Raw genomic sequence first — 6,048 nt, 5'->3', positions numbered from 1 at the left:
CCTGCAGACACAAATAGGCGAGTACAACTAGGTGAGTACACACACACTAACTACCAGACCACACTTCCATAAACACCACCGTCTATAATTCTCTAAATACCTATCACTTATTGTTATAGAGAAAGCCAATGGAAAATTAAATGTTAATATATTAGAGAGAAGCATGACCTCATGTGAAGACGGAGTCAAGAGCTACAGAACACATTCCTGTACCACATGACTAAATTAAATTTAGTGTCAGAAAAACCTGGGTAAATACTGGTTTGAAAATAGTGATGTTGGTCTATGGAAGAGATTACTGGGTAACATTACGTGGGGTCACTGGAGTGTTTCAAGCGTAGGTGTGACATATTTATGACTTGGTTAGTTTATATAACTAGGAGCTGCCTCCAGTTGGCCAGCACGCCTTGTGTACTTACCTTTATGTTCATGTCTAACTTCTTATGTGACGGTCTCGCTTCATGCCGGTCGGCGTTCAATTCCCGACCGCCCAAGTAGTTGGGCACCATTCCTTCCTCCGTCCCACCCCAGATCCTTATTCTGACCCCTTCCCAGTGCTATATAGTCGTGATGGCTTGGCGCTTTCTCCCCCTGATAGTAAAGCCACACTAGTCACTACACATACTGTGGGTGGTGGAGGCTGACTCCATACACAGTTTCAAATGTAGATATGATAGAACCCAGTAGGCTCAGGAACCTGTAAACCAGTTGACTGGATGTTGAAAATCGGGAGGAAAGAGCCGGAGCTCAACCCCCCGAAGACAACTAGGTAAGATAAGGTGTGCAGTAACCGGACGTCTCCTTCCGTGAGTGTGATGGTGATGGCAGGACTCCCCCGCCACACACACCACACTAACATTACCTAACACACTCCACACTTAAAACACACCTTAAACTAAGATGCACACGAGGAGTCACAATAACGAGGCTGAAGTGTGTTGACCAGACCACACACTAGAAGGTGAAGGGACGACGACGTTTCGGTCCGTCCTGGACCATTCTCATGTCGATTGTGAGAATGGTCCAGGACGGACCGAAACGTGGTCGTCCCTTGACCTTGTAGTGTGTGGTGTGGTCAACACACAGGAGAACCTTACTTCAGACAACATAGTGAACCACGACCCATACAGCGCCTGAGACAGACACCAGTAAGAGTGGGCCAGCCAGAGGCTCGGGGCCCGCGCACGAATATTCCCACACAAAAAGTCGGGGTTTAAGAATCAAAACCATTTTACACATCAATTGGAACTAATTACGTTGTGACCTTAATGGGGCAATGTTGGAGTGGGCTGCGTGCTTCACTTGTGATGACTTCATCTACAACACTTGGGCAACTGATGCATGCATTAGAGGGAACATGTTAACAACATATAAAGTTCTGTAGGCCTAATACACGATATCTGAGGCCTAATATAGTACATATATGTGCTATACTAGGCCTAGGAATATTTATATTTGTGTTATAGCTTCATATATTTTACCAGAATACCTTACGGGTCAGTATACTATTATATAAGAGGTAAGAACGTACCAATTGTGACTGTTGGCCATAGTCACAATAGGTACTGTCTAAACAGGAGGACGGGTTGTAGGGAGTGACAGAGAGGCTTGTCCAGTATAAAAATGTTTCTGGTGGAATAGATTGACATAGAGGTTAATGTTTGGAGTATTCTGGCGTAGAGGTGTACTGGGACCCATAGTGGGCAGCGGCCTGTCTTGCCTCTCACCTTCAATTATGACAAAGTCTCTACATTCCTGGGAGGCAGCGGCTGCCACTGTGAAGGCAGCGGAAGGCAGAGGGCACAGTAGTTCCCTCCAACACGCCGCCACAACATACCCACATGCCCCCACATGCCCCAGACACTCCGGTATGCGAGGGGGCGGCCCAGTATTCCCACCATCTAATTTTCTAAGAAGTACACAGACCCCGTCTTACCCCATACGCTAAACTGCCGCCCGCGTCCGCCCGCCCACCAGCGTCCACCCACCCGCGCCCGCCCACCAGCGGCCGCCCACCAGCGTCCACCCACCCGCGCCCGCCCACCAGCGGCCGCCCACCAGCGGCCGCCCACCACCGTTTGCCCACCAGCGCCCGCCCACCACCGCTTGCCCACCAGCGCCCGCCCACCAGCGCCCGCCCACCAGCGGCCGCCCACCACCGCTTGCCCACCAGCGCCCGCCCACCAGCGGCCGCCCACCACCGCTTGCCCACCAGCGCCCGCCCACCAGCGCCCGCCCACCAGCGCCCACCCACCCGCGCCCGCCCACCAGCGGCCGCCCACCACCGCTTGCCCACCAGCGCCCGCCCACCAGCGCCCGCCCACCAGCGCCCACCCACCCGCGCCCGCCCACCAGCGGCCGCCCACCAGCGGCCGCCCACCACCGCTTGCCCACCAGCGCCCGCCCACCAGCGCCCGCCCACCCGCGCCCGCCCACCAGCGGCCGCCCACCACCTCCTGCAGTATTTTCTTAACACGAAGGCCAGAGTACACGTAGGGGTTTGAAGGGCTGACTTTACCGAGAGATAATGATAAAAACTTGTGAATTGGTTAGTGATTTGTACCGACTTTTGAGAAAGACGGCCGGTCTTCATGAAGTATTAACGACACACCTACTTACGAAACCTGTACATCTTAAGCATGACGGATTTGTTCACATATAGTGGTTAAGTCAACTGAGGAAGTTCTATGCCATGTGCGAGTCTGTCCCATGCCTTAAGACATTATCCAACTATATTATGTGCTTTAGAAAGTCCAAAGCTGGCGCTGCACACACTTGTATTGGTCTCACGTAGGTGGTGTATATGTTACGTCATTCCTTTTGAGCCACGGAGCAATATGTCTAGGACGGTGTGTTGCGAGTGATGTCTTGAAGACAGCAGCGTCCTGGTAGGCCTGGTGGTGGGCACAAGCGGTTCGGTGAGGGTCGAGGCCAAGTTCGAGCCCCCACTATGTTCACCATACTTCTCCTGCCTCGTTAACTTGTCATTACTCTTGAACTTTATAAGTTACTTGGCAAACCTGAGAACATTGTTTATATAAATCACTCAATTTGTGTTGGTGACGCCCCCGTGACGCCCCGTGACGCCCCCGTGACGCCCCGTGACGCAGCTCTACTCCTAAGGTCTCATAACCTCAACACAACGGTCAATGTAAAGTGTCCTCTCCTACCCTGCCAGAGGACCCACAACAGAAAACGGAACAGTACATCAATTTCGCCAGCCGCTCCCAATTTCTAGACTATTTTAAGCCTTATGTCACCCATACGTGCGACGTGCGACGTTGTTTGTAAGATGACAAGCCACGACGAGCCTCGGGGCAGTGTGGGTATTGACAGTCCCTCCACACACACACACACACACACACACACACACACACACACACACACACACACACACACACACACACACACACACACACACCACACACACACACACACACACACACACACACACACACACACACACACACACACACTTCCCGCTTCCTGTTCTTCCTTCATTATAGCTACACTCTGCTCCCATTGTGTACTCACCTAGTTGAACTCACCTAGTTGTGCTTGCGGGGGTTGAGCTCTGCCTCTTTGGTCCCGCCTCTCAACCGTCAATCAACTGGTGTACAGGTTCCTGAGCCTATTGGGCTCTATCATATCTACATTATAAACTGTGTATGGAGTCAGCCTCCACCACATCACTTCCTAGTGCATTCCATCCGTTAACTACTCTGACACTGAAAAAGTTATTTCTAACGTCTCTGTGGCTCATGTGGGTACTAAGTTTCCACCTGTGTCCCCTTGTTCGCGTCCCACCAGTGTTGAATAGTTTATCTTTGTCTATCCTGTCACTTTCTGAGAATTTTGTAGGTAGTGATCATGTCTCCCCTTACTCTTCTGTCTTCCAGTGTCGTAAGGTGCATTTCCCGCAACCTTTCCTCATAACTCATGCCTCTTAGTTCTGGGACTAGTCTAGTAGCATACCTTTGGACTTTTTCCATCTTCGTCTTGTGCTTGATAAGGTACGGGCTCCATGCTGGGGCCGCATACTCCAGGATTGGTCTTACATATGTGGTGTACAAGATTCTGAATGATTCCTTACACAGGTTCCTGAACGCTGTTCTGATGTTAGCCAGCCTCGCATATCCCGCAGACGTTATTCTCTTTATGTGGGCTTCAGGAGACAGGTTTGGTGTGATATCAACTCCTAGATCTTTCTCTCTGTCTGTTTCATTAAGTACTTCATCTCATATTCTGTATCCTGTGTCTGGCCTCCTGTTTCCACTGCCTAGTTTCATTACCTTACATTTACTCGGGTTGAACTTTAGTAGCCATTTGTCTGACCATTCACTCAGTTTGTCTAGGTCATCTTGTAGCCTCATACTGTCTTCCTCCGTCTTAATCCTCCTCATTCTGAGACCTCGCCCCTCACACTGACTCGTTGTCTCCTGTTGCTTAGGTACTCCTTTATCCAATGGAGTACCTTCCCTTTCACTCCAGCCTGCATCTCCAACTTTCGCACTAGTCTCTGGTGTGGTACTGTATCAAAGGCTTTCTCGCAATCCAAAAATATGCAGTGTGTGTGTGTGTGCGTGTGTGTGTACTCACCTATATGTACTCACCTATATGTGCTTGCAGGATCGAGCATTGACTCTTGGATCCCGCCTTTCTAGCTATCGGTTGTTTACAGCAATGACTCCTGTCCCATTTCCCTATCATACCTAGTTTTAAAAGTATGAATAGTATTTGCTTCCACAACCTGTTCCCCAAGTGCATTCCATTTTTCTACTACTCTCACGCTAAAAGAAAACTTCCTAACATCTCTGTGACTCATCTGAGTTTCCAGTTTCCACCCATGTCCCCTCGTTCTGTTATTATTACGTGTGAACATTTGATCTATTTCCACTTTGTCAATTCCCCTGAGTATTTTATATGTCCCTATCATATCTCCTCTCTCCCTTCTTTTCTCTAGTGTCGTAAGGTTCAGTTCCTTCAGCCGCTCTTCATATCCCATCCCTCGTAGCTCTGGGACAAGCCTCGTCGCAAACCTCTGAACCTTCTCCAGTTTCTTTATGTGTTTCTTCAGGTGGGGGCTCCATGATGGCGCGGCATACTCTAAGACGGGTCTCACGTAGGCAGTGTAAAGCGCCCTAAAAGCTTCCTCATTTAGGTTTCTGAATGAAGTTCTAATTTTCGCCAGTGTAGAGTACGCTGCTGTCGTTATCCTATTTATATGTGCCTCAGGAGTTAGATTGGGTGTCACATCCACTCCCAGGTCTCTTTCTCGAATCGTTACAGGTAGGCTGTTCCCCTTCATTGTGTACTGTCCCTTTGGTCTCCTGTCACCTGATCCCATTTCCATAACTTTACATTTACTGGTGTTAAACTCCAGTAGCCATTTCTCTGACCATCTCTGCAGCCTGTGTAAGTCCTCTTGGAGGATCCTACAATCCTCGTCTGTCACAACTCTTCTCATTAATTTTGCGTCATCTGCAAACATTGACATGTATGATTCCACTCCTGTAAACATATCATTTACGTAAATTAGAAAGAGGATTGGTCCCAGCACCGATCCTTGAGGTACTCCACTTGTTACTGTTCGCCAGTCCGACTTCTCGCCCCTTACCATTACCCTCTGGCTCCTTCCTGTTAGGTAGTTCTTCACCCATACTAGGGCCTTTCCGCTTACTCCTGCCTGCCTCTCAAGTTTGTATAGCAGTCTCATGTGCGGTACCGTATCAAAGGCCTTTTGGCAGTCAAGAAATATGCAGTCTGCCCAGCCTTCTCTGTCCTGCCTTATCCTTGTTACTTTATCATAGAATTCTAAAAGGTTTGTTAGGCATGATTTCCCTGTCCAGAACCCATGTTGGTGCTTGTTTACAAACCCAATGCTCTCCAGGTGCTCAACAAGTCTTAGCCTAATTATTCTTTCAAGTATTTTGCAGGGGATGCTTGTCAGTGATACGGGTCTGTAGTTAAGTGCCTCCTCCCTATCCCCCTTTTTGAAAATCGGTACGACATTTGCCTCCTTCCAGCAACTGGGCAATTCTCCCGACA

The sequence above is a fragment of the Procambarus clarkii genome, chromosome 11, assembly GCF_040958095.1.
Source record: "Procambarus clarkii isolate CNS0578487 chromosome 11, FALCON_Pclarkii_2.0, whole genome shotgun sequence".
In the NCBI taxonomy this organism is placed as follows: domain Eukaryota; kingdom Metazoa; phylum Arthropoda; class Malacostraca; order Decapoda; family Cambaridae; genus Procambarus; species Procambarus clarkii.
This window is presented reverse-complemented; position numbering follows the sequence as displayed.